Source organism: Rhinoraja longicauda, unplaced genomic scaffold (assembly GCF_053455715.1).
Source record: "Rhinoraja longicauda isolate Sanriku21f unplaced genomic scaffold, sRhiLon1.1 Scf002601, whole genome shotgun sequence".
Taxonomy (NCBI): domain Eukaryota; kingdom Metazoa; phylum Chordata; class Chondrichthyes; order Rajiformes; family Arhynchobatidae; genus Rhinoraja; species Rhinoraja longicauda.
Genome location: NW_027603814.1, coordinates 1 through 7,402, shown reverse-complemented (window position 1 = coordinate 7,402; position 7,402 = coordinate 1). Strand labels below are relative to the sequence as shown.

The following is a 7,402-nucleotide window of genomic DNA, read 5'->3' as shown; positions in this document are numbered from 1 at the left end:
CCCCTCTCTCTGTCCTCCCCCCACTCTCACCGTCTCCCCCTCACTGTCTCCCCCTCACTGTCTCCCCCTCACTGTCTCCCCCTCACTGTCTCCCCCTCACTGTCTCCCCCTCACTGTCTCCCCCTCACTGTCTCCCCTCACTGTCTCCCCCCTCACTGTCTCCCCCTCACTGTCTCCCCCTCACTGTCTCCCCCTCACTGTCTCCCCCCTCACTGTCTCCCCCTCACTGTCCTCCCCTCACTGTCCCCCCCTCACTGTCTCCCGCTCACTGTCTCCCCCTCACTGTCTCCCCCTCACTGTCTCCCCCCTCACTGTCTCCGCTCTCTGTTGTCTCCCCCTCACTGTCCTCCCCCTCACTGTCTCCCCGTCACTGTCTCCCCCTCACTGTCTCCGCTCTCTGTTGTCTCCCCACAGTCCAGCCCGAGGTGAGCATCTCTCTGACGGCCGATGGCCGCCGCCTGTCGTGCTTCACCACGGGCTTCTACCCGCGCTCCATCGAGGTGAACCTGGTGCGGGCCGGGCTGGTCCTGGATGAGACCCACTCCCACGGGACGCTGCCCAACCACGACGGCACCTACCAGCTGCGCCGCTGGGCCGACGTGGAGCCCGGGGACCGGGGCCCGCTCTCCTGCCGTGTGGAGCACCCGGGGCTGTCCGAGCCCCTCGAGGTCTTCCTGGGTCAGTGGGGGGGGGGGGGAGAGGGGGGGTGGTGGGGGGGGGGGAGAGGGGAGGGGAGCGGGTGGGGGGGGAGAGGGGAGGGGAGCGGGTGGGGGGGGGAGGGAGGGATGGGAGCGGGGGTGGCGGGGGCTTGTGAGAGGGAGTGGAGAGGGGAGGGTTGGTGGAGAGGGGCAGGTGAGTAGGTTACTGGGGAGGGGATGGGAGGGCAGGTGCCGTGGGTGAGGGGAGTGGTAGCGCAGAGGGCAGGTGGGGTGGGGTGAGGAGGGGAGCGGCACGGGAGGGGGTGAGTGAGACGTGAAGGGGAATGAGAGGGGGTTGGGGATGGGGGAGTTGAGAGGGGGAGGGGATGAGAGGGGGTGGGGGGGGGGATGGAAGAGGGGCAGAGGGTGGGGGTCCGGATCTCAGTCCTTCATCCGCCTCTGTTTCTGAATCTCCGACAGTCCGTGAGTCGGGCAGCCCCGCGCTGATCATCGCGCTCGTTGTTGTCGCGGCGGTGCTGGCGGTGGGCGCGGCGTGGGGGGAGTCCTGTACTGGAAGAGGAAACAAGGTAGGAGTGGGGAGAGACAGGGCCGCCCCCCCCCCCCCAGCCTAGCACCCCCTCCCCTCCCCCTCAGAGACAGTGGGGGGGACGTCTTATCCCCCCCACCCCGCCTTTCCCGACCCCGCCTCTCTCCTGTTCCATCCGTCTCCCGCTCCGCCCGCCCCTTCTGCCACGTTGTTCCGTTCCCCCGATTCACGAGTCAGTGTGGGTGGGGGCTGGTGTGGGGTGGGGGGGGGAGGGTGATATGGTGGAGGTGGGGGGTGAGAGTGTGCTGGGTTTGTGTGTATGGGTGGGGTGGGGGTGGGTGGTGGGGTGTGGGATGGGGTGGGAGAAGGGGGATGGGGGGGGGGGGCAGGCAACACCGTATAAGGCCCTTCGGCCCACCGTGCCCGTTGTCTGCCCGTCATGGACAATGCTCCCATGTGCCGGCTCTGGGCCGCTGGTTCTCTGCCTGGCAGCTCCAGCCGGACATCCATCGGGCTGAGAGTCTCTGCTCCCCCACCCCTCGGGCAGAGCGGACACATCGCAGCCCCCCGGGGGAGGGGGGATTATTCGTCCGATCCTCCTATCTCAAAGATCAGCTCTGCCCTCCCGTCCCATGACTGCATCATCCTCCGGGCACCTCCACCCTCGTGGCCCGACCCCGGCAACAACACCGAGTAAATCTCACTCTGCCCCCCACTCCTCCAACTCCATGTCCTGCTGCCTCACCCCCAACTTCCACTGCTCCCATTCCCCATGATCTCCCCCTGCTTGACCCCCAACTTCATCCCCCGCTCCCCTCCCAACCATCTCCCCCCTCCCCTCACCCCCAACTTCCCCCCTCCCCCACCATCTCCCCCTCCCGCCAGCTCCTCCACGTCTCCACCCTCCACTCCGTAAGTAATTTCCCTCAGACCACAGCTCCTGTTCCCTCCGCTCCACCCTCCCCTCGTTCTCCCTCCCCCCTCTATCTCACCCCCCTCCATCTCCCCCCTCCCACACCTCCTCGTCCCTCTCCCCCCTCCATCTCGCCCTCACTTCAGTCGTTTCCCCGCTCCCTTCACCTCGAACGCCCCCACCCTGTGGTCAGGTGTTGGCGGGGAGCCGGTGTCCCGGTGTCGGGGCCGGGCCCAGCCCTGACCTGCGGCCTGTCGTACTCTTGCTTGCCGGTCACAGCGCTGCCGTGTCCGCTGTGTGAGTGTGTCCGGAGCTGACGGGGCAGCTGCTGAATCGATGTGTTTAGACCAGGCTGATGCGGGGCCGCGTCACTAACTGTGTGTGTGTTTTACAGCGGGGAAGATCGTCTACGGGTCCCACCCAGAGTAAGTTCCCTCAGACCCCAGCTCCGCCCCTGTCCACAGTGTTTACACATCCTTACTGTGTCTGTCTGTCTGCGCGCGCCCGCCTGTCTCTGCGCGCGTCCGCCTGTCCCCTGCGCGCGCCCGCCTGTCCCCTGCGCGCGTCCGCCTGTCCCTGCGCGCGTCCGCCTGTCCCTGCGCGCGTCCGCCTGTCCCCGCGTATCTGTGCACGTTTCTGCGCTGTGACAATAGACAATAGGTGCAGAAGGAGGCCATTCGGCCCTTCGAGCCTGTACGCACCGCTATTCAATGTGATCATGGCTGATCATTCTCAATCAGTACCCCGTTCCTGCCTTCTCCCCATACCCCCTGACTCCGCTATCCTTAAAAACTCTATCTAGTTCTCTCTTGAATGTATTCAGAGAATTGGCCTCCACTGCCCTCTGAGGCAGAGAATTCCACAGATTCACAACTCTCTGACTAAAAAAGTTTTTCCTCATCTCTGTTCTAAATGCCTACCCTTTATTCTTAAACTGTGGCCTCTTGTTCTGGACTCCCCCAACATTGGGAACATGTTTCCTGCCTCTAACGTGTCCAACCCCTTAATAATCTTATACGTTTCGATAAGATCCCCTCTCATCCTTCTAAATTCCAGTGTATACAAGCCTAGTCGCTCCAGTCTTTGAACATACGACAGTCCCGCCATTCTGGGAATTAACCTAGTAAACCTACGCTGCACGCCCTCAATAGCAAGAATATCCTTCCTCAAATTTGGAGACCAAAACTGCACACAGTACTCCAGGTGCGGTCTCACCAGGGCCCTGTACAACTGCAGAATGACCTCTTTGCTCCTATACTCAACTCCTCTTGTTACGAAGGCCAACATGCCATTGGCTTACTTCACTGCCTGCTGTACCTGCATGCTTCCTTTCAGTGACTGATGCACTAGGACACCCAGATCACGTTGTACGTCCCCTGTTCCTAACTTGATACCATTCAGATAATAATCTGCCTTCCTATTCTTACCACCAAAGTGGATAACCTCACACTTATCCACGTGACCGTCTCTGCGCCCCCCCCCCCCCCCCCCCCCCCCGTGCTCGTGTCCGGGCGAGTGCCCGTGCCTCTGTGCGCGTGCCCGTGCTCACGTGTGCGCGCATGTGGCCGTGTGCGCGTGTCCGGCCGTCGGCGCCTCGCTGCAGCCACGCCGTTGCCAGTAGACGTGTAACGACGCTCCTTCCCTCCGCAGCCTCGGAGCGCGGGGAAAACTCATCAACATCCTCTGCTCCAGCCTGAGGTAGGAACCGGGCCGACGCCCCACACAACCCGCACCCCACACCCCACACCCGGGGCGGGAGCGGGGAGGGGGCAAGTTTAGTTCCCCTGTGGGGGGGTGGCTTTAATTCCACTGTGGGGGGGGGGCGTTTATTCTGGTGGAGGGGGGGCAGTGAGTTTAATTCCCGGTGTGGGGATCATCGCCCTTGAGGGGGGGGGGGGGGTTATTTTCGGCGGGGGGTGGTGAGTTGAATTCCCCGTTGCGAGGGCGGGAGATACATCCCGTGGGGGGAGGGGCTGCGGTTAGTGTGTGTGCGGGGGTGGGGATATGCCAGTGGTGTGTGTGTGTGGAGGGGATATGCCAGCGGTGTGTAGGGGGGATATGCCAGTGGTGTGTGTGGGGGGGGGAGGTATGCCTGCGGTGTGTGTGTGTAGGGGGGATATACCAGTGGTGTGTGTGGGGGGGGGGGGGGGGTATGCCTGCGGTGTGTGTGTGTAGGGGGGATATACCAGTGGTGTGTGTGGGGGGGATATGCCAGTGGTGTGTGTGTGTGGGGGGGGTATGGCAGTGGTGTGTGGGGGGGGGATATGCCTGCGGTGTGTGTGTGTAGGGGGGATATACCAGTGGTGTGTGGGGGGGGGGGGGATATGCCAGTGGTGTGTGTGTGTGGGGGGGGTATGCCAGTGGTGTGTGTGTGGGGAATATGCCAGCGGTGTGTGTGTGTGTGGGGGGGGGGGGATATGCAAGTGGTGTGTGTGTGGGGGGGGGATATGCCAGTGGTGTGTGTGTGTGGGGGGGGGGGATATGCCAGTGGTGTGTGTGTGTGGGGGGGGGGGGATATGCCAGTGGTGTGTGTGTGTGGGGGGGGTATGGCAGTGGTGTGTGGGGGGGGGATATGCCTGCGGTGTGTGTGTGTAGGGGGGATATACCAGTGGTGTGTGGGGGGGGGGGGGGATATGCCAGTGGTGTGTGTGTGTGGGGGGGGTATGCCAGTGGTGTGTGTGTGGGGAATATGCCAGCGGTGTGTGTGTGTGTGGGGGGGGGGGGGATATGCAAGTGGTGTGTGTGTGGGGGGGGGATATACCAGTGGTGTGTGGGGGGGGGGGGGGATATGCCAGTGGTGTGTGTGTGTGGGGGGGGTATGCCAGTGGTGTGTGTGTGGGGAATATGCCAGCGGTGTGTGTGTGTGTGGGGGGGGGGGGATATGCAAGTGGTGTGTGTGTGGGGGGGGGATATACCAGTGGTGTGTGGGGGGGGGGGGGATATGCCAGTGGTGTGTGTGTGTGGGGGGGGTATGCCAGTGGTGTGTGTGTGGGGAATATGCCAGCGGTGTGTGTGTGTGTGGGGGGGGGGGGGATATGCAAGTGGTGTGTGTGTGGGGGGGGGATATGCCAGTGGTGTGTGTGTGTGGGGGGGGGGGGGGATATGCCAGTGGTGTGTGTGTGTGGGGGGGGGGGGGGATATGCCAGTGGTGTGTGTGTGTGGGGGGATATGCCAGTGGTGTGTGTGTGGGGGGGGGGATATGCCAGTGGTGTGTGTGTGGGGGGGGGATATGCAAGTGGTGTGTGTGGGGGGATATTATATCCGGTAAGGGGAGGGGTGGGTGTTTCCGGGGGGGGCTGTTATTCACGGGGTGGGGGTGGGTTTATTGCTGATAATTGAGGGGGTGGGGGGCGACACAGACACGACAGTGGCATTAAAGAGGCTTTTGGATGGACGCGTGGAGATGCGGGGAGCGTGGGGGGGGGTGACGAGCGGGCAGATAGTTGGTCTTGGCGGCACGGTCGGCACAGACAGTGTGGGCCGAAGGGCCTGTTGTTGTGCTGGGCTGTCCTGTGGTGCTGGGGGAGTGGGTGTTTATTCCCGGTGGGGGGCGGGGGTCGGTATTACTGCTACACGGGTGGGCTGGCGTCGCTCTGTGACCAACTCTCTCTCTCCCCCAGGGCCGCCGTGTCCCGCCGCCGGTCCAGGAGCGTCGGTGGAGAGCGGGACAAGTTTGCGGGGTTTCTGCTTTGGGGGGCGGGGGGTGGGGACTGTAATCGTGGGGTGATGGGTGAGCAATGAGCGCATCCACAGCTGGTTTGGTGATTTGGACTTTGCGCTTGTCTCTCTGGGTCGCTGCTCATTTACTGACAGCACTGGGGGGGCGGGGCTGCTGCTTCCCATAATGTTCCTGCAATGACGGGGTTCAGTGGGGAACAGTCCCGATCAACATCTGGTGGCAATCACAGCTGGAGCGTTGCAGCGCTGGTTGACCCGAGGCCCGGAGCCGGTCGGGGGGCGGAGTGGGAGGGAGGGGTTCCTGGCGTTGAGGCGACACATCCACCCGTGGACTGTGGGGGGGGGGGGGGGGAGGGTGATCAGGGAATGTGATTCATTGCTGGGGGGCGTGTTCTGCTTCACTGTCGCGACATAAATGTTCAATAAAGTCCAGTGTGTTCTCCAGCTGCCGGTCCGTGGCTGCTTGTGTGGTGATGGGGGGGGCGGGCATTGGGGGGTGGGGGGGTCACGGGCCTTTGGAGGGTGCGGGGGGTCACGGGCATTAGGGGGGTCACGGGCATTTGGAGGGTGGGGCGGGTCACGGGCATGGGGGGGGGTCACCGGCCATGGGGTGTGGGGGTCACGGGCATGGGGAGGGTGGGGGTTACGGGCATTGAGAGGGTGGGGGTCACGGGCATTGAGAGGGTGGGGGTCACGGGCATTGAGAGGGTGGGGGTCACGGGCATTGAGAGGGTGGGGGTCACGGGCATTGAGAGGGTGGGGGTCACGGGCATTGAGAGGGTGGGGGTCACGGGCATTGAGAGGGTGGGGGTCACGGGCATTGAGAGGGTGGGGGTCACGGGCATTGAGAGGGTGGTGGTCACGGGCATTTGGAAGTGTGGTCACGGGCATTGGGAGGGCGGGCCCACTGGGACACGCCGTGGGAGGGGGTGGGGAAGGTGCCGGGACATCCGTGACCGGGCAGAGCGCGGACGGTGGAGCAGCGGGAGAGTTGCTGCCTCCCAGCGCCGGAGACCCGGGCTCGATCCTGACTACGGCTGCTGTCTGTACGGGGCTTGTAGGTTCCCCCGTGACCTGCGTGGGTTTTCTCCTGGTCACCGGTTTCCTCCCACACTCCAAAGACGTACATGTTTGCAGGTTAATTGGCTTGGTAAAATTGTAAATTGTCCCTAGTGTGTGTAGGATAGTGTTAGTGTGCGGGGATCGCTGGGCGGGGCGGACTCGGTGGGCCGAAGGGCCTGTTTCCGCGCTGTATCTCTAAACTACTGAACCCGGAGCGCTGGAGAACGGAGCGGGAGATTGTAACGTGTCTGGGAGACAGTGATCGACTTCAGGAAGCGATGCGGTCCACACACCCCGGTGGACATTGACGGCGCCGGAGTTTGTAAACTTCAAGTACTGAGCAGTAAACATCACCAGCAACTTGTCCTGGACCAGCGCGGCCAATCCCACTTCTCCCCTCTCCCATCGGACAAGAGGGACAGAAGTGTGAAAACGCGCCCCTCCACATTCAGGCACAGTTTCATCCCAGCTGTTATCAGGCAACTGAACCATCCTATCACCAATTAGCCGCCATAACCTCCCATCCTCCTCATCGGAGACCCTCGGACCATCTTTAATCGCACT

The 7,402-nt window shown here is 63.1% G+C and overlaps 1 long non-coding RNA gene across 1 annotated transcript; it reads left to right on the top strand.

Annotated features, from left to right (window-relative positions):
- Positions 1 to 385: 385 nt before the first annotated feature.
- Positions 386 to 2,511, top strand: LOC144591873 (uncharacterized). The gene is made up of 3 exons (XR_013547038.1): positions 386 to 678; positions 1,119 to 1,225; positions 2,493 to 2,511. It is a non-coding gene; the product is annotated as an uncharacterized LOC144591873 (long non-coding RNA).
- Positions 2,512 to 7,402: the final 4,891 nt, after the last annotated feature.